This window comes from Falco peregrinus, chromosome 14 (assembly GCF_023634155.1).
Source record: "Falco peregrinus isolate bFalPer1 chromosome 14, bFalPer1.pri, whole genome shotgun sequence".
NCBI classification, from domain to species: domain Eukaryota; kingdom Metazoa; phylum Chordata; class Aves; order Falconiformes; family Falconidae; genus Falco; species Falco peregrinus.
The window spans coordinates 1,846,883-1,867,575 of record NC_073734.1 but is presented as its reverse complement, the minus strand read 5'-3'; the positions used below and the strand labels follow the sequence as shown (position 1 = coordinate 1,867,575).

Here is a 20,693-nt window from a genome sequence, read left to right as displayed (position 1 = left end):
CATCCTTAAATTTTTCTTACAAATTAAAAGATCAGACTTGCGTAAGGAAATCTTAAGTTGGAGGAGGAATGAACATACGTGGAATAACTCGTGAAGAAAAATCTAAAGATAGCTGCTGTCTTCTGTCCTTAAAAAGCCCTTGGGCAGGAATCTGAAGAGCTCTCTGTAGTAATGCTGTCAGTATCTTTCCCAGAGTAGTGGCATTCCGTCAGCTTACTGGAGACTGAGTTTAGAAGCTTTTAGCTAGGATTTTTCTTGAAATGCAGTCACCGGCCTTGGTTGGAGCTAGAGGTATGTGCAGAATTTGGCTACCACTGGCTAGAAGTGGGGCATTTTGCATGCTGTACAAATTGCCAAATACGTAGTGAAGTTAAATAGACTAAGCTGGCATTTTCAAATGGAGCTTTACTGCCTCCAGGCTAAACCCTGCTTTCCTGACAGTTGATACTGCGCTGTAGCCATTGAGACTCACTTGTTTTGCATCTTACGGCAACAAGAGTGATTTGCGCTGCAGGTGGATGCTGGGTAGTGAGACATCTGCATGTCCATGCACCAGCAGAGACCAGTAGACACCCCTGAAATCCATCCATAGCTAGGGCAGTCCATGCGATAGAAGTGAGTGGGAACAGACTTACCCTTCCTGCGTGTTTTTACACTACCACAGCAGCAGCCGTTCTGGCTCGTAAGCAGAAACCTTTACACGCCGCCATGCTCTTCGGTTTGCAGCAGCAGTATATCAGCAGCTGAAAGAAGCTTTGACATAAGCGTATGGAGAGGAAAAAACCCCAAACCCAAACAAATTTGGGAGAAAAAAAAATGGTGTGAGTGACTGTTTTGAATTAACTTCATTCATTTCCTTTGTGTTGTGTTTTGTTTTTTAAGGTCCAGGTCTCCCTATGCCAGTTCTTCTCGCTCTAGAAGTTGGCATACCTACTGCAAGTCAAGATCAGGTCCTTCCCACCCTCGCTGCTGCTCTCAATCATCTAGTCATGCCCCCTCTCATTCCTACCCACGATCACCACCATATCCAAGAAGAGGCAGAGAGAAGAGTCGGGGCTGTCATTCTAGGTCAAGGTCACGTGGTTATCCCCGCTCAAGGTCAAGGTCGCATGGTTCTCCCCGCTCGTGCTAGCGGACTCACCCTTTCTCTCGTCTTCCCTTAACTGAACATTTTTGGAAAAAATACTGCAGATACAGAATTTAAATAAAAGCTATTTTATGAAGCATTACAAAAGATGACAGTCAGTGTGCACCGCGCCCGTTGCGACTGGACTGCGCCCTTTTTCCCTCTTGGCACTGGTTCTACCAGAGGAAGCCCCGTCAGACAGAGTGAATAAAAGCCAGTTACAAAAGGAACCATCATTAATACCATGGAGGAGTACAACAAGGACAACACTGCGACACCCCGAGATGTCCCCTCCCTGCGCTGTCCCTGCGGTGCAGGCAGCCAAGTGCCACTCGGCAGAGCCCCAGCATCTCCCCCAGGCTGCCTTGGGACAGGAGGGGACAGCAGGTGGGGACAGCCTGGGTGTGACAAGAGGGGACAGCTGGTAGTAACAGGCCTGGGGGGTGAAGGGAGAGACAGCTGGTGGGGACAGCCTGGTGGGTGACAGGAGGGGACAACTGTTGGGGACAGCCTGGGAGTGACAGGAAGGGTCAGCGGCTGGGGACAGCTTGGGGGTGACAGGAGGGGACAGCAGGCAGTAGCAGCATGGGAGTTGACAGGAGGGGACAGCTGGCCATGACAGCCTGGGGGGTGACAGGAGAGGACAGCAGGCCGTGACAGCCTGGGAGGTGACAGGAGGGGACAGCAGGCCATGACAGCCTGCGTGGTGACAGGAGGGGACAGCAGGCCGTGACAGCCTGGGGGTTACAGGAGGGGACAGCAAGCCGTGACAGCCTGGGGGGTGACAGGGCACGGGGCAGTGATGTGCCCAGGGCTGTTGGGAGAGCCCCCACAGGCGCAAGGGCTGACAGGTGACGCAGGATGGTGAAGGCCCCATGGGGTGACAGCAGGGACACCGGAGCCCTGGGGGGTGACAGGGCACGGGGCGGTGACAGGCTGGGGGACAGCAGGGACACCGGCGGCCCAGGCGGGGCTGATGAAGGCCCCTCCCCCAGGGGCGCTGAGTGGCCCCCTGAGCCCCTCTGTCACAATGCGGAGCCGCCTGGGTTGCCATAGCGAGCAGCTTGGCCTGGCAGCGCTGGTGCGAGGAGGGAGCGGAGGCCGAGCCAGGGCCTGTCCCCATCGTCCTCCCACCGGGGCTGCGAGGAGGAGCCGGCGGGCTCAGCCCGCGCTGCTGGCCCCAGCCCCTCGGTGGGCCCTGACCTGCTGTGGGGGCCGCGAGGCCAGCTGCTGCGTGAGGTGCCATCGCGGAGCGGGCACCGCCTGGCCCCGGCCATGTCGTGTGTCCACTACAAGTTCTCCTCCAGGCTGAACTCCGATGTGGTCACCTTTCACGGCCCCCACATCTCCCTGCGCGACCTCAGGCGCCAGATCATGGGCCGCGAGAGGCTGAAGGCGACCCACTGCGACCTGCAGGTCACCAACGCCCAGACCATGGAAGGTGCGTGGGGGCGGCGGGCGCGGGGACCGGGGACCGGCCGGCTGGCGATGGCGCAGGCGGCCAGTGAGGCGGTTGGGCCACGGCCGGCAGCGGTGACTTGTGCTGGGGCCTCAGAGCTGCTCTTCCGTGGTTGTGCGCTGGCAGCTGCCGTCAGGGCTGTGTGCGCAGCCAGGCACAGCAGCGTACGGGGTCCGTGTGCGACACCGCGCGTGGAAGGGGTTTGGTTTCTGGGAACCCTTCTAGCTAAAACGATAAGGGAATGTGGGACAATGCCTTGTCATCACAGACCTGCCAGATTTCTTTGAAAGCCGGCAGAGAAGGCTGAACGTGATAGAAAAGGAGTGGGTGGCTAATTTAAAGGGGAAAAAAAAGTGGGTTTGGTGACTGAAATTTGTCTTCAGCTACTTTTACTCCACCGCATTGGAAAAGCGGTGCTTGGCTGCCGCAGAAACTGCTCAGTAGCAACGTTTTGGATCAAGAGTGTATCTGTGAGTGAGAATCTATGCAGACCCTGGAAAGCCATCTTGTAGACGAGTGTTCTGTCTAAAGTATACTTGGCATTTCTTGCTAATACAGCTTCTTTGCTGCACCATGCTACACATTCATTCAGATGCTATTGAGCATCATTTCTTCATTTCTTTCAAACGGTGCATTTTTGTCGTGGTACTGCGTGTTAAACGGTGTCAGGGCAGTACTGAAGTTTTATGGCAGATCAGTTATGGTGAATATACCTAGAAATGTTCTTAGAGAAACCCTAAGTTCTTTTGAATCTGAGAAATGGTGCTTGATTCTCAGAGACGGTAATGGTTTTGTATTACTGAGTGTGCTGTTTCAGTTTGGTAATCTACCGTCTGGCAAAGCTTGCATGTGATTAAAGACTTTGGAATATGACTTGTCAGAAATACAAAGACTTGGAAACCGTCTCCATTCCTTAAACATTCAAATTTTATCGGTTGGGGTTTTTTTTCTTTTTTCCTGTGGTTCTGTGACATTCCCACAACAGTCTTGTCGTTACAATGTGTACTCATAGGATTTTTTCCTCTCCCTCTTTGATGTATTAAAACTTAAACAGAATAACATGCCTGCTGCGGTAACTGTAACTTTGGCCCCAGCCTTTCAAGTGGTTGGACCTAAACACGCTGTTTACCTACAGATAGGTAAAGCATGTTCAGGAGAGTATCTGTGAGGAGACTTAACAGCACGGTGTTAGGGGTCTTGGGGGTGTTACGGGATCGCGTGTCATATACAGCAGTAGAGACAGACGTGCAGGTAGAGGCAGACGTACAGGTTGTGACACAGATGCTTACTGGAACTTTTGTAAGGGTGTTTTCCCCGTGAAAATGCAAAAATCCCCCAGCGGTTGTCAGAGCAAAGCTAAGGAATACATTTTGGTGTCATTTATGTGTATGCCAGATTTTGGGGTTTTATACATAACCGTGACTTTCCGTTTTTATTGAACAGCATCTACGTGCTTAAAGTCACCTTCAGAAGATGAAGGAAAGAACTAGGCCTGGATGTCCTGCCTAAAGGGGGTTCTTGGAGATCCTCCCTGTGGAGATATGGTAGTGGGTTTTATAACTTTGTGCAGGAGTCCTGACTAAGTGTTGGCATGATCTTGGAAAGACCCTTCAGTGAACCTTGAGTGAAGATGGCCAACTTGTTCAGAGTTTTCCGAGCCGCGTGATCACGGAAATCTCGTAATAGAAGCAATGCTAATAGAAGCTAAAAGTAAACAGGATTTTACACATCACTGGGGGGAAAAAAAAAGAGATGGTGGACTCTTTTTGAAGATGGTGGGAAGGCAAAATGGATGGTTGGGATGTGTTTTAAAAGGTGGGAGGCGGGGTGGGGGTGTCCTCTTCCGTGCTCGCTATTATAGAGACATGTTCTAGGGTTTTGTAAGCTAACAGGAGCAAAAGCAATGAAAGTTAGATCAGGAAAGAGCCTCATGTTTTAGCAGACTCTGCTTTAGTGACTTTAGAGACCATTTTGCTGTTGGCATTGAAACGATTCAAAACAAATGGAAAAGATTTTGCTGCTTGTGTTTGACTATCAGACCTGAAGATTTCTGGAAAGGTACCGTGAGTGTGTGGACATGATAAAAGCATGACGCTGTGTGTAAAATGTTGCTTTTCTATCCGTAAAGGGTTCCCTGAAGTGCTATGTCATGACATATTAATATCACTCTTACGAACTGACTGATGCTTTCTCTGTATTGATGTTGTTTTCAGAATACACAGATGACAATGCCCTGATTCCAAGGCACTCATCGGTAACTGTTAGGAGAGTCCCTGTTAGAGGAGTTAAAGCTACCGGCAAGACAGACATTGGGTAAGTAGCCATAACGCGTTGTGTTCTGTGGGAGGGGTTTCAGTGTGTTCACCTTCTTTGTGCCTGTTGGGTTACGGAGGCATTCCGGTTGTCTCTTTCTTGTTAAAGCTGCTGTTAAATTGTGTTGTGACAGGGCAGATCTGAATGTATCTGTCCCAAAGCAGACTTAGATTTTTCAGCCCGCTGGGACATGGCATTCAAAGTCCAACAGTGGTAGCTGTTCAGACGTTTGAATTGGGTTTGTTCTTGGGGTTGGTTTTTCTGAGAGTCATGTTCTCCATCCTGTTTCCTCTATGCAGAGAGATTCCTTATTTTATGCTTTTGCGTGTATTGCTTTTAGAGTAAACGGAGAGACACATTGCAGTGTGAACTGGTAATTGCTTCCCATCTGCCAGCAGTCCGAGTCCCAGTGTTTGACTGCTTCCTTTGTTTGGGGGCAGGGGGGCAGGGTATTCTTACACCCCAGAGGGGTGGGGGTGGCGGGGCTGCATGCTGTCTCCAGAGGAAAGACTGAGAGTGGCCAGCTGGCAAACCGTGCGAACAAGAAGTTTCATTCTTAAGTGATTCCTATTAGTTTCCTAAAGACAATGCCTGTGTCGGGCAAGAGAAAAAGAGCAACGTCCTAAAGCGTATTGCCTTTTGTGCCAGGACGGTGAAGGAGCAGTTGATCTTTTCCAAGCCTGAAGCTCAGAAAGCAGTTGAGCACGTTCCCAAATGTTGGTAGTTACCTTTCTAAGTTTGATTTCACCCTAAGCTGCTCTCTGTGCTCCAGGTATTACTGCTGTATTCCTCAGATTTATGGAGGACAGAGATCTGATTACAATTGCAGATATTCAAATGTAAGCCTGACTACAGCATTGTTGCTGTCATCGATGTATTCGTCCAGTCCAGTTCTGTATCAGCTGCGTCAGCATGGTTTGAATGGTCATGTTTTCCAGCCTTCTTCAAGACAGACCTCTCCTCCACCATTAGTAGATATTATTGACTTGTGGTTATGCCGTGTCTTTCTAATGTTAGTTCTCAATAAATAAAGTATACTGGCGAGTTACAGCGTGTCTCTAAGACTTATCTCTAAGACTTAACCTTGAGACATAACCATAAGTCTTAACCTAAAGACCTAACCTTAAGACTTAACCCTAAGACTCAACCCTAAGACCTAATGGGTAGAAGCTCCTGATCTGGCTCCGGTCAATCTGGGATCATCACTGGGAACCACGGAACTTGGCCAGCACAAGGTCTGTGAGGTAGCAGGTTAAATGAGGCAGAGGAGAAGCCCACCACTCTGATGAGCTGGGTTCTTGGCACCAAGGTACCTCTGTGACATTTTCACTGTGCTGCAGTGTAAAGACGGCCTGTGATTTTCAAAAACTGAAGATCAGTCTTTAAAATGCAATTCCTTGGACAATAATAACATTGTGTCAGGTAAATACATACACCCCTCACCAACGGAGTTTTGGTTTTTTTCTTTGTACCTTTGCTGCTTCTGCAGAAGCCAGTAGTGCAGAGGGCTGAGGGTACAGCTACACAGAGTGGCTTCTGTTCTGTGAGCTCTAACTAGACGTGCAATGGACAGCCATTAAGATTGGGAAAGCTCACAAAAAGCTTAAAAACAGATAAACCACAACATTTCTTTCTTTTTTATAGAACTCCTTAGACTACTCCTTTTTTTATAAAAATGAGAAATCAGGGGTTAGTCATGCTTTGTATGCTATCTAAAGGCTTTAATCAGCAGTGCCTCCCCTGTCCATGCAGAGGAGGTCATGTCCATCTTTTTTCAGATTTTCTGTAGCTGGAAGAAGTGTTTTTGCCAGCCACCACAGACAAGTTTTCCTAAAAGGCATAATCTGTCCATTTAAGTGTTCCTTCAGCCTGATAATGATTTAAAAACTGTGCCTGCTGGTCTGAACCTGGATTTCATGTTCTAGTTCCCTCCTAACCAAATAAGTAGAATGTTCTTTGCTGTAGATGCCCCATTGCAACGGGGTCTTCAGGAAGGGATTCTGCATCCAGCCCATCATAAATAATCACGCAGAATTCCAGAGAATATTTTAAGACCAACACGCTCTGCACTGATATACGTCTTCACCACTGTCATCTACAGTGGTGAAGATGACAATGAGGAGTACAATGAAGAGGAAGAGAACTGTAAACAGTTTTTTTCTCTTTTTTTGCAAGGAAGAAGAATGAGGGGCTTTTCAACTCTTGCAATGCACCGCGTGAACGATTTCTTAGAAAGAGCATTACAATTCTAGGAAAGACTTGTCAACAAGTTTTTTGAAATAGTTTCCTAATCTTCAAAATATTGGAGCTGGTAGTCACCAGCTGTGGCTGACGCACCATTTTCTGACTCCTGTGAAATGCCTAACTGTCTGTTTCCATAGTGGTATCATTCCCATACCTCCTTTTCCTTAAATAGAGTTTAAAATGGGGTCCACAAATCAGATGATGCGGTCCACAATTCAGATGGCCATCAAAGAGTCTTCAAAATTTCTCAAAATTCAGGTACTTCTTTTCTGGGAAACATACTCTTTGCGACTTTAACAGAACGTGTACGTGTATGTATGTGTAGGTATTTACAAAGAGGCATTTTGTAAAACATTAGTTAAAACGTTGACTGTCTCTCACTTAGAGGTGAGAGATTCCGGGGGAAGGAATGGATTGCACATTCCCAGCGAGTGAAAGCGAGAGAACACCCTGCTCCCGCGCGTTCCCTCCGTAAATGCCTGTGCTAGTTCTCAGGCAGCCCCAAGCTGCTTTTCACATCCCCCCTGCCCTTCAGGCTGGCTGGCAGGGCTGCCGGTTAGCGCTCCCTCACCGCCTTTCAGGCTGAGCACGCCTGTCAACAAGACAAACAGGAGGGCTTTGCTAACCTTAGTATCCTCAGCGGAGACGGGGAAGGAGCACTCGCGTCACCAGCTCTGCTGGCAGGCATCACAGGACAGCAGGTCTGCGCAGAGGTTTTGTGTCGAGCCCTCCCTGGGGACACGCTGATCCCAAAGGTTTCCTTTTGGGTGTCAAAGGGCGATTGTTTTGAAAAGGAGTGCTGAGGATGGTTTTGGAATCATTTAAGATCAACAAAGAGCAGCTTCTGAGTACGTGTTGGACCTGCAGTTCCACTGCACTTGGCAATAGCTGCTGTTAAGGACTCCTTTTCCTGGCCAGAAGCAGAGCTTGTGGGCAGACAAAAACCAACAGAAAATCCAGTACCAACAGAAAATTCTTAAATCCCTTGCTAAGGGATTATCAAAAGCTTGATTCCTTTTAGTGCTTCTGGGTCTGAAGCTGAATTTCAGCAAGCAAAAGCATCTGCCACAACTCTTAAGTTGTGTGTCCTTTTAATGCTGCAAAACATAACTAATGCTACTTGCATGCATCCCAGTTAAATGTACCGTGGCTAGCTTCTTCAACCAGTCTGGAGCTTAAAGGCCAGCTTCAAAATGCTGGTGGTGTGCTTTTTTCCACACATAGCTTCAGTCCGCTTGGAAGAAAACCGGATTGGTTAAACAAGTCTTTATGTAAGGTACAAAGAGAGCCTATTTGTAGCCTAACATGAGTGTCAAATAATCAGTACCTGTTAAACAGACTGACAACCTGGCTGAAGACAATGCTACCAAAGAGGATAAGGTACAGGCTATGATGGTACAGTCTTGCTGTGAATACAACCCAGTCAAGGAAGTGTCAGGTATGTTCCTTGAAGGTTATGGGAACATTGTAGAGATGTTTGTTTTAAGAAGAGAGATGCATGCATACCTTTTCCTTTTTTTTTTTTTCTTTTTCAAAAAACTTCTAGTTACATGAAAGACCCCTGGGATCCACCTCCACCATAGTACATTTGCTTTCGTTTTGGAAAACCTGGCCACCATAAGGTTAAGTCTTAGGTTGAAGTCTCATTGTTGAGACCTAGGCATAAGTCTTGGAGCTAAGTCTTAATGTTAGAGTCTTAGGGTTAAGTCCTAAGTTTAAGTCTCAGGGTTAATTCTTAAGTTTAAGCCTTACGGATTGAGTCCTAGGGTTAAGTCTTAAGTTTAAGTCTTAAGTTTAGGTCTAGGGGTTAAGCCTTAGGGTCGAGTCTTGGGGATAAGTCTCAGGGTTATGTCTTAGAGTTAAGTCTCAGTGTTAAGTCTTATGGATAAGACTTAGGGTTAATTTGTAGGGTTAAGTTTTAGTGTTAAGCCTTAGGGTTAGATCTTATTGTTAAGCCTTAAGGTTAATTCTTAGGGTTAAGTCTCAGGGTTAAGATTTAGGGTTAAGTCTTAAAGGTTAAATCTCACGGTTAAGTCTCAAGGTTAATTCTTAAGGTTAAATCTTATGGTTAAGTCTTAGGGTTAAGTATTAAGGTTAAAACTTAAGGTTAAATCTTAGGGTTAAGTCTTAGGGCTAAGTCTTAGGGTTAACTATTAGGGTTAAGACACAGGGTTAAGTCCCATGGTTATATCTTAGTGTTAAGTCTTAGGGTTAAATCTTACCTTTAAGTCTCAGGGTTAAGTCTTAAGGTTAAATCTTAATTTAAGTCTTAGTGTAAAGTCTCAGGGTTGAGTCTTAAGGTTAAGTCATAAGGTTAAATCTTAAGGTTAAGTCTTTGGTTTAAGTTTTACGGTTAAGTCATAGGGTTAAGTCTTATACTTTAAATCTCACGGTTAATTCTCAAGGTTAACTTATAAGGTTAAGTCTTAGGGTTAATTCTTGTAGTTAAGTCTGGGGATAAGTCTAAGGGTTAAGTCTCAAGGTTAAGTCAGGTTTAAGTCTCAGTGTTAAGTCTTAGGTTTAAGTTTTAGGGTTAAATATTAAGGTGAAGTCTTAAATGTAAGTGTTAGTGTTAAGTCTAAGGGTTAAGTCTTAAGGTTAAGTTTTAAATTTAACTCTTAAGGTTAAATCTTAAGGTTAAGTCTTAGGGTTAAGTCTCAGGGTTAAGTCTTAAGGTTAAATCTTTAAGGTTAACTATTCAGGTTAATACTTACGGTTAAATCTTAAGGTAAAATCTTAAGGACAAGTTTTAGGGTTAAATCTTAGGGTTAACTCTCAGAGTTAAGACTTAACATTAAGTCTTAAGTTTGAGCCTTATGAATAAGTCTTAGGGCTAAGTCTGAACGGTGAGCCTTAGGGTTAAGTCTTAGGGTTCAGTATTAAGATTAAGTCTGAAGGTTAAGTCTTAGGGTTCACTCTTATGGTTCAGTCTTAGGGTTAAGTCTGAAGGCAAAATCCTAAAGGTTAAATCTCAGGGTTAAGTTTTGCGGTTAAGTCATAGGATTACATCTTATGGTAAAGTCTCACGGTTAAGTCTCATGGTTAACTCTTAAGGTTAAGTTTTAGGATTAAGTCTTAGGGATAAGTCTTAGGGTTAAGTCTCAGAGTTAAGTCTCAAGGATAAGTTCCAGGGTTATGTCTTAGGGTTAAGTCTCAGGGTTAAGTCTTAAGATTAAGTCCTAGGCTTAAGTCTTAAGTTTATGTCTTAAGGTTAAGTCTTGGGTTAAGTCATAGGGTTCAGACGTAGGGTTGAGTCTTAAGTTTCATCCTTTAAGGTTAACCCTTCACCTTAATTCTTAAGGTTAAATCTTAAGGTTAAGTTTTAGGGTTAAGTCTTAGGGTTAATTCTCAGGCTTAAGTCTTAAAGTTAAGTCTTAAGGTTGAGCCATAAGTATAAATCATAGGGTTAAGTCTTAAGGTTAAGTCTATAGGGTTAAGTCTTTAGTGTATATCTTATGGATTGAGACTCAGGGTTAAGTCTTTAGGTTAAGTCTTAAGGTTAAGTCTTATGGATGAGTCTTAGGGTTAAGTCAAAAGTTTAATTCTTAAGTTTAAGTGTTAGGGTTAACTCTTAGAGTTAAGTCTTGGGGATAAGTCTTAGGGTTAAGTCTTAAAGTTAAGTCTTAAGGTTGAGTCCTAGGGTTAAAACTTAATGTTAAGTCTTGGGTTCAGTATTAGGGTTAAGTTTTATGGTTAAGTCTTAGGGTTAAGTAGTCTTAAAGGTTATATCTCAGGGTTAAGTCTTAGGGTTAAGTTTTAAGGTTAGATCTTAGGGTTAAATCTTAGGATAGAGCCTTAAGGTTGAGTCTTGAGGTTAAATCTTAAAGATAAGTCTTAGGGTTAATTCTCAGGGTTAAGTCTAAACGTTATATCTTTAAGTTTGAGCCTTAAGGTTAGGTCTTAGGGTTAAATCTTAGGTTTAAGTCTTAAAGGTTGAGTCTTAGGGTTAAGTCTTAGGCATATAGTCTTAGGTCTCAGTCTTAAGGTTAAGTCTTAAATTAAAGTCTTAAGGTTACGTCCTAGGGTTAAGTCTTAGTGTTAAGTCTTAGGGTAAAGTCTTAACATTAAGTTTTAAATTTAAGTCTTAAGGTTAAGTCTCAGGGTTAAGTCTTAGGTTAATACTTAGTGGTAAGTCTTAGGGTTATGTTTTAAGGTTAAGTCTTAGGGTGAAGTCTCGGTGTTGAGTCTTAGGGTTAAGTCCTAAATTTAAGTCTTAGGGTTAAGACTTAAGGTTAAGTCTTAAGGTTGAGTCTTAGGGTTAAGTCTTAGGGTTACTATTATTACCGGGAACAGAGGTGTATTTCTCAAGTTCTTGCAACTTAGTCTTCTGCAAGATTGATCGATAGATAGATAGTCAGACGGACAGAAAAATTACGCAATAGCTGCCGTAAATGGTTCAGAGATTTGTTTCCATCAGGGTAGGGCGCAGAACTTCCTACAGTGGTTATCTACTTCCTCATGCGGCCAAGAACTCCATCGTGTTTGCCATCACTGCTACCAGTTGCTCTGTTCCTTGCTTCTTTGGGCAACTTTGGAGCCTTTGCTGTGGAAACAGGCTGGTGTGATGAAATTTAGCACATAGGAATACTTCATGGTTTGCTGGCTCTTCAGCAGGGGTTTCCTTCCTCCACTCCCTGCCCAGCTCCACCCCTGTTCTCTTCATTCCTCTGTCCCTCTCCTGTCCCTCTCCTGCCACCACACCGCCCCATCTCACCCCCCTCTGCTGCTCGAAATATTAAGGGAACTAGACCTGTATTGAAAAAAGTGGGGTTTCTCTTTCCTCTCCTGAGGATTTACCACCCAGAGCAGGCTCAGGTTCTGATCCTGCCAACTGCTCCCCAGCGCCTGGATGCTTGCTCTGGGAAACAAGGACAGCTGCTCTAATTCTTTTGCAGGCACAATCTTTGCTTAAATTCTAGTTGAAATGAAATAAAGAGCTGTCATCAGTCCCACCTGTGGCACAGAGAGACACCTGTGTTTCATGCACATGTCTGCACAGAAACACACACAGAGGGAAAAAAGCCCAGAACCGCTTTGTGCAAGGAAGTACGTAAACTCTCCCTATCAGCATTGCTGCTTTGAGCAACTGAATTGTTCTACAGTCAACTGACAAGCCGACACGCTGCCCATCAAATGAGAACCAGAATGTATGCCATTTGCAAGATGGGGCAGCAATAAGCTTTCGACCACTTTCCAGCAAGATCATGTCAAGCAAGGTGGTGTATTCATGGATTTTCTCCTCTGCAAAGCCATGAAGAAAACATGAACCGCAGTCCCCAAAGGCAAAGGAGGAAACTGAGGGAGAGCAGCTCATCGGCGCCTTTCAGAGCTTCAACAGTCTGGAGAAATGGGAGAAAACCCCATACAAAGAGAAACAGCAGCCAAGAAGCACTTTTATAAAATGCATATTGGGGCCTGTTCCAGACCTCAGAATGACTTTCAATATTGCTTTGCATGACTATTAGACCAAGGCCTAAAGTGGAGTGATAGCTTCTGCTTGCCGGGGCATGAGAAGATCACTCAAATGAGCGACACAGTAACAAGTAAACACCAAAGGCAACAGCGGAGCTTACCATTTCCCTCCACTGGCGACCAGCTGTGCAGTAAACCAGCTTAACCAGCCTCCCTAAGGATGGCTCTAAAGTCACTGAAAAGGAAAAAAAGAAGGTAAGTTCCTAGCCTGGAATGCAAAGGCACCATCTTGGCTCCCAGGCAGGTGGCACTGATGGCCCAGCAGGGTCATGTCCCCACGTTCCAGGAAAGATAAAAAAAGTGCAGGACGTGTTTGTGGGGTGGGTTTGATGCATCCTTTCCGTTTGGTGAAAGCCTGAGGAAGGATGTACCCCACGGTGGGACCGGTGGCACTTTAGACCTGAGGTTAAAAAAGTGCTGCACATCAGTGACACTGCCCAAGCTGCTTTCACCACCAAACAATAAAAGATTTGCTTTCTGCAGTATGGTGGGAATGATGCCATAAAGTCGGTCATGGAGAGAAACCCTCTAAGCCTTGCTTGCAAGTTTCAGAAGGCAGGCATTCTTTATGGCAGTGCTGGGAGCACGGGGGAATGTTTCCTCTGAGCGTGCTCACCCAGTTACTCGAGGGCACGCACTATGGACAGCAGAGCACTTGCACACTCATAGCGCATTACACATGCATTTTCAGTCAGGCACGGGATGGGTTACAAGTTTCTTGCTTTAATACAAATGAGCACACACCCTCAGACAGCACTGCTGAGGTTTTTTACTAGCTCCCCGTGCTCCCCAAGCGGGGCCTTGCCCTCTCTCGGGGGGTATCTGAGTCAGAGGTCGCGATCTCCCCCCACAACAATTACCTCTGCCCGACTTCCAACCAACATTCTGCGGATCGCAGCACTCTATCGGCTTGTCTCCTCCTGTGGCCACAACGTCCTCACCCAGAGGCTCTTTCTGCATCACTGAAGAGAACGGAGATCTTTTCCCCATCCATTCTTTGTTCCCCATCCTTCCCAAGGCTGACTCCCTGGATGAGAGGTCCCTTAATTTGTCACTTCTAACAGCTTTAGAGAGTCAGCTTGGCCTAACCTTTGTGCGCAGGTGTGTTTAACGTAGAGCTAAACACACCAAATCAGTGTGGTAACTGGGGAGCTCAGACATCTTGTCCCTTTGCCGAGCCAGCAGCCTTCCCTTAACAGAATCCCTGGACATAAACGTATATACAGTGGAATCTATACGGTGGCATCAAACGTCCGCCCAGACACCACATCCGTCCCTAAAATCCTTCCCCCCAAACAACCCTGAAAGACTTCCCTTGACCCCCTCCTCCACCCTGGCTGTTCCTGAAATCATGCCCCACCTCCACCTCCCCGCCCTGTCCCTAAAACCTTTTCCCCCAGACCCTGGTCCAGCCCTCCCCCACCCTCGGCCCGTCCCTAAAATCCTTCCCCCAACCCCCCGGTCCTTCCCTAAAGGCCTCCATTAACCCCCCGTCCGTCCCTAAAACCCTTCCCCCAGGCCCCCCAATCTGTTCTCTAAATAACACACACACCCTCAACCCCCCCCACGCCCCCACCCCCGGTTTATCAATACACACACACCCACCTCCCCCCAACCCCCACCCCCCCCCACACCCACTCCCACAAACACACATCCTTGCCCCACCCCCACACACCCCGCTCCATCCCTAAACACCTTCATCCATTCCCACCCGTCCGTCCCTAAACCCCTTCCCCCCGCCCCCTCCCCTGCCCCCGTCCCTCTGTCCCTGGCACGGCCCAACTGCCCAGCACCACCAGACCACTCTGCCCCAAACACCGTAAGGCAATGGTTCCCACCTGCCAATAGCAAGTCGAGGAACATTTTTTCTTCTTAAATAGAGAGAGTTTTACTTCACACGATGCCGACTACGCCAAATTATGTTTTGCTGACTGACTGGATACACAGCAAAGCTGAACTCTACATCAAATATAATCAAATCTATCAAATCTATCAAATGATGGAATATATCAAACACAGTTTCTTATGTTACAATAAAAGAAAATAGCATGCAATATGATAAAAGGAACCAGTAGCAGTTACTGTGAGCAATATGATAAAAGAGCAACAGAAGCGAAGCATCCAATTGTTATTCCATGCCTAAGGAAAGGAGACATCACCAATTCCCACCCCAATTCCCTTCGGCTGGGAGCCCCCTTGCAGCTGGTGCCAGGAGTCTCTCGGGAACTGGGAAATTCCCCTGGAGAAGGTGCCAGGAAGGAATTCTCTTGCTGCTTCTCACCGTGCCTGGGCAGCCATGTGAGGCACAGCGCAAGGGTTCTGCTCCCTGCTTTCTGTGGTGACAAAACTGACCTCTCACATTTGCAATCATGCAGAGCAGAAAAAACCCTCACTATTGGTAAGTGCAGCACAGTTCCCCTGGAGAAGATGCCAGAAAGGAATTCTCTTGCTGCTTCTCACCCTGCCCTGGCAGCCATGTGAGGCACAGCACAAATGTTCTGCTCCCTAATTTCTGTGGTGAGAAAATTAACCCCTCACATTTTCAATCATACAGAGCCAAAAAAAGCCTCACCTTGACAAGTGCAGCACGGCTCCCCTGGAGAAGTGACAGGAAGGAATTCTCTTGCTGCTTCTCACCCTGCCCTGGCAGCCATGTGAGGCACAGCACAAAAGTGCTACTCCCTGCTTTCTAAAGTTAGCAAAATTGACCGTTCACAGTTGTACTCATGTTGAGACAAGACTTTCTTACTCAAAAGCAAAACCCAAGAAGCCACGTACCCGTGGGAACCCCCTTGTCCTTCCATGTGGCTGGTGACTTCCCATGGCTCTTCCACAAGGCAGGACAGATAACCACGAATTTGGAAGCCCACGTTAGTTCAAGTACACTTAGTCCTCTGACAGTCACTACTTATGGGCCAGCGGTCCTCTCACCCCTCCACAGATCTGCCTGTTAGTCCTCTAGCAGTCATTCCCCATGGAGGGACCACAAGTCCTCCACACCTACCCACCAGCTCACCAGAAATGAGTCAGACCACGCCAGAAGTGACACTGCCTGACCTGCAGGAGATCTATTAGACCAGTAACGATGGTTTCAAGACAGAAAAGCCCACCACCATCCACCAGCACAGCAGAAAAACAACGAGAAGAAACATCATACACAAACCAAAGGCACCCATCCAAACCCCACAAAGGCAAAATAGCTGAAAAAAGGCACTCTCCGCAAAAAAAAACCCACCACACAGATCACAAGATAAGATAAAAATGCCATAACCCCAGGAACACAGGGCCAACAAACACAGATTCTGTCCATAACAGTAACACACTTTGACACTAACTCGCTTGACCTCTGACATACTTGACCTTGTTGCCCCCAAACCACAGCACATCGTAGCCCTAAGGCAACACAAAACGGAGCACAAAGTCCCTGAAGATCTCCGCCAGGGCAAAAGCAAAGCACAGAGCCACACAGGAGGGGGGGTTGGAAGGGACCCGTGGAGGTCCTCTGGGCCAAGCCCTCTGCTCCAGCACGCTCGCCTCGAGCAGGTTGCTGAGAACTGTGTGCCCTTGGCCTTTGAAGATCCCCAAGGACAGAGACTGCACAACCTCCTTGGGCAACCTCTGCCAGCATTTGATCGCCCCGAGGGGGAAAATTTGCCATTTCTATCTCTCCTTTCACTGTACCGCATTCCAGAACAGCCATGAGATGACAAGCTCAGGCTTGAAAGCCAGTGCTGTGGCTGGCCTGAAATTCTGTCCCCCTTTTTTTCATCCACTAGTAGCTAAAGGAGGACAAAGAAGGATTTCTTTCAAAGGAGAACGTCTCTTTTCCTCTGTCCTTCTTCTCTACCAGTGATCTGGATTCTGAGTGCTGTGCCACTGTCCTAATGGCTGGGATAGGGATACTTCTTGTAGGACAGGGAGGAGGTGACAGTGGAGATGATCAGGCTGGGGAAGCTGAAGGAAAACGCAAGCAACTGGAGTTGCCTGGAGCAAGAGTGGCCAGCTTCCGAGCTAGGTCACCTCGTGTCCTCAGCTCCTATGCAGGAGCTGAACCACACACATGGACTGCAAAGCAGTGTGACCCATAGAAAAAAGTTTGCTTGGCTCGGGATCGCCCAGGGGCATTTAACTGCAATTCCGCCCTTGTCAGCAGGAAGGAAACATGCCCTGCAAGCACACACTGAGGCACGACACCTTGCCCGGGGCTAAAGGGTACCTCAGGAGACCTACATGGGACCCCCCAGCACCTGGATTGCTGGCTGGAGGATGGGTAGGTCAAAGGACCCTGATGGGAGCCCTGCAGGCTCTCATACATTGGACCAACGGGCACCTTCCCTTGTCATACAGAGCATCCTCTCGGATGCTCTGGACAGCTTCTGGTAGATCTCTGGAGAAGAGCTTCTCCCCAGGCCTCTCCCATGGGCTTGCTCACCCCCGGAGCCCTTCCCAAGCACAGCCCCAGCAGGTGGATGCAGCCAGCGTTGCAGGGAAGAACAAGCAGCAGGCACCACAGTCAGCACTGCGGGAAAGCTGGGACCCCAGACACCCACCCAGGCTCTCCAATCCCAGCCTGGCCCACAAGAGTGCCTTTATCTCCCTTTCCCAGAAGTGCTGAATTCCCCTTCCAGCATTAGCCACTGGACCCACGCTGCTTCTTGCTGCAGTGTACAACAGCCACAAGAGAATTTGCTAGATGTCTCTGATTTCCTGCATTTTTCCTGAACAGGGCGGGTGTGTAACTCTCTGAATCACTTCTATTTGAAGCAAGGCATTGCTTAGGGTCAACAGTGAAACGAGACACGGGCCATCAAAAGCTGACTACCTTTCCCCTTCTTTGCCATGGTCACGGCCTACCCCACAGACTCGCCCCTGGCCGTGTCGGCCACCGGCTGGGTGAAGGTCATGGCTAACCGGGCAGGGGCTCCTGTGTGGCGCTCATCCAGCCCTGATTGCCAAGGGTGAAGCCTTAGCACCCAGGTGGAATAAAGCCTTCCCAAGCAAGGGTGGTGCTCCAGGGGCACCACAATTCCTGCCGAAGCTCACCACACATTTCATTTCCCTGTGGCGCCTGGCAGGACACGAGCGGCTCTTGACTGCTGCTAGTCCCCCCGTCTTTTGGTAAAAATGGAAGTTTTTCCTCCTGCTGGGCCTGCTCCAGTTCCAGCGCCTTGGGGCCTGAGGCCTGGCACGGCCTGTGTGCCAGAGGCCTTCCGACCGCTAGGCCGGCCTCCACCAAGAGGAGTCTGCCTCAGGCCACAACGGTCATCTCTAGGAAAAACGGCTTCTTTTATCGAGCAGGGCCCTGCCCAAACCCCAGGGCAAAGCGCTGGCCGCAGGCGCAGGGAGGTGGCCCTTGCCCCCTGCCCTGTCCTGCGCGGGGCTCCCCGGGGCGAGGCAGGCCCGGCCATACTGGAGAGGGCCCCAGCCCCGCCCCGCAGGCCCCGCCCACTTTCCGTTGGGCTCAGACCGTTGGTCACGGGGAGCCCACGGCCACCACAGGCAGCAGGGCAGAGCCGTGCTGGCACGCAGCGGCGCTGGCAGGAGGCAGCCTCTGGCCCAGCAGCGCTGCCACAGCACCAGCACCCCGCTTCCCAGCCTCGCCGTCGCCGGCTGGGCCCCCTCCTCGCTGCACGGCCAGGGCCCTCCTCTCCCGGGCAGGATGGGCCAGGCCAGCTGCTGCTGCGGCTCCAGGTGGGCTCCCCCCGGGCTCGGGGACACGCGGGCACAGCTGGGCCACGCAGCACTGGCGTTGCTCATGCCCGCCGCTCTCTGCTCTGCAGGGAGGCTCTCAGCGACGCCGAGCCGGTGCTGAGCGCGGACGTGCGGCTGACCCGGGGCCGCAAGAGGAGCGAGAGGCGCCTGCTCCTCCTCCACGAGGAACTGGTGGTCGCCAAGTTGCGGTAAGACCCTCAGAGCCCAGATCCTTGCCCCCAGCCCCGGCCCAGGGACACCCTGGCACCAGCCCCAGGCCCCGGCCCCTCGGTGCTGGAGGCACCAATGTCCGTCCCAAGGGCAGGTGGGGGACAGGGCTCTGCGCGTGGGGACCCAGCCCAAGGAGCCCCCCTCCAGCTCAGTGCCCGCCTCTGCTCTCTGCAGACATGGCACCAGCCTGCGCCCACAGCTCCGCCTGGCGCTGGACCAGCTGTGGGTGCTCAGCAGCGGGAAGGAGGCTGCGGGGCAGGAGGGACAGGAGGAGGAGGAAGGCACCGATGAGGACAGCACCTCTGTCATCCTCGCCTGGCCCACCGGCTCCTGCATCGCCACTTTTGGGTGAGTCGTGGTCGGGCAGCAGAGGTTCCCAGCCGTGCCCACGCCATCCCATGAACACAGGCCTCTGCCTTGCGTGCAGAGCTGGGCAGGGAGCAGGCAGCCCGGTGGAAGGGAGGGAGGGATGTGGGATGTTTCCCCATCCTGCATCCCCTGGTCACCTTTTGGTCCCCAGAAGGGAAGGGCAAATGCAGCCGCTCAGGCAGGACAGAGCGACCCAGGGCTTGGACAGCGCCTCTGTCCTGCCCCACAGCACAGGGCTGTGCAGGCACCCACCTTTGCCCAGGGCTGGGGGCAGCAGGGCCTGACGCTCTCTCTCCTCTCTATCTGCAGATCCCAGGCACTGAAGGAGCTGTGGGTGGCCACGCTGCTGGGGTAAGCCGGGGGGATGCTCCAGGAGAAGCTGGATGGACGGGGGAACACAGCCCCCAGCTGGGGAAGGTGCCCCCGTGGCTGCGAGCAGCTCTCGGGCACAGCTGCCTGACAAGAGACAAGAGACGGCTTGGGGCTCACCCAGCTCTCTCCCTCTCCCTTCCCGGTGCACAGGACACCAGAAGGACGCACGGGAGCCCGCGTCACCCATCTGACATCCATCAAGCTCCTGGAGAGGGAGCTGAGCCGCCGCCACGCCGTGAGTGTCTCTCTGCTCTGGGCCCTGTCCCCAAGCACTGCTCCTGCAGCCGAGCAGCAGAGCCATGGCTGCTCACCTTCTTCCCCTCCTTCTCTCCTGCCCAGTGGAGGACACTGCGCGCCAGGAGCCTGGAGAGGCTGATGGAGGCACAGGCAGAGGTGAGAATGGCTGCCTTGCACCTGCCTCTGGCTGCGCCGGGATGCGCAGGGACTGGGGTGAGCTTGTGCGGGAGGGACAGAGGGTCTGATGGTGCCACTCAGGGAGCAGAGAGTTTTGGGAAGCCAGCAGCACGCCAGCGCGTTCTGACTGGTGACACTGGGAGGAACCCTGCCACATGGGGAAGAGAGCCCGGGAGGGCAGAGGGTCCCAGCTCTGCCGCGCTCAGGCTGCTGGTGGCCCTTTCTGCTGCGGGGCTGCTCTCCAAGCACAGCCCGATTCTTGGTTCTTGCAGGCTCATCCCAAGCAAGGGCCTGCGACGGCCCCATCTGCAAACTCAGGGGGACTTTGCCCCGCACCAGGTGAGTTTGGGAAAGCAAGGCAACCTCCTGCAGTGCTGTGCTCACTTGTCCCCGAGTGTCGCCATGCAGGTTGGGCAGCCCACGGAAGGATGTCACCTGGACGGACAAGGACAACTGCTGGGCAGTGCCTGCTGGATATGCTTCTGCGGGGACACGGAGCCTCTGCTGCTGCCCGCAGCTTGCAGGAGGGCAGGGCGAAGGCTGGCACAGGCTGACCCCGTGGCACGATGGCTCTCAAGAGCCTCTAAGTCAACACCTCTGAGCCACAGCCGCGGTTCCAGCTGCTGCCTCCCTGCCCATCCTGCCGCACCACACAGCACCGTGCTGCCGGCAGGGCAGCGCAGGGCAGGGCAGGCGCTGGGACCGCTGGCCTGGGGTCTCCATTGGTGGTGTCTTACTCTGTTTTCCTCTGCAGCAGGAGGGAGCAGCAGCGGGAGCAGCACCAGCGGGAGGAGGATGGGGCTGCCCTGGCCCTTCGCCCTGCGGCGCACCCCGGCCACTGCCCAGGCGCCAGGGCAGGCGGGCTCCAGCTGCAGCAGGGCGCTCTTTGGGCAGCCCCTGGCAGCCCTCTGTGGGGAGGACAACACGCTGCCTCGGCCCATCCAGGTAAGCCAGCCTGGACAGACGGGGTCCCCAGCCCTCCCTCCGGCTGCTCTGGAGAGG

The 20,693-nt window shown here is 50.3% G+C and overlaps 1 pseudogene; it reads left to right on the top strand.

Moving 5' to 3' along the window:
* Positions 1-2,401: 2,401 nt before the first annotated feature.
* The window catches only part of LOC129785697 (hydrocephalus-inducing protein homolog), a 95,836-nt pseudogene continuing 77,544 nt past the window's right edge, over positions 2,402-20,693 (top strand).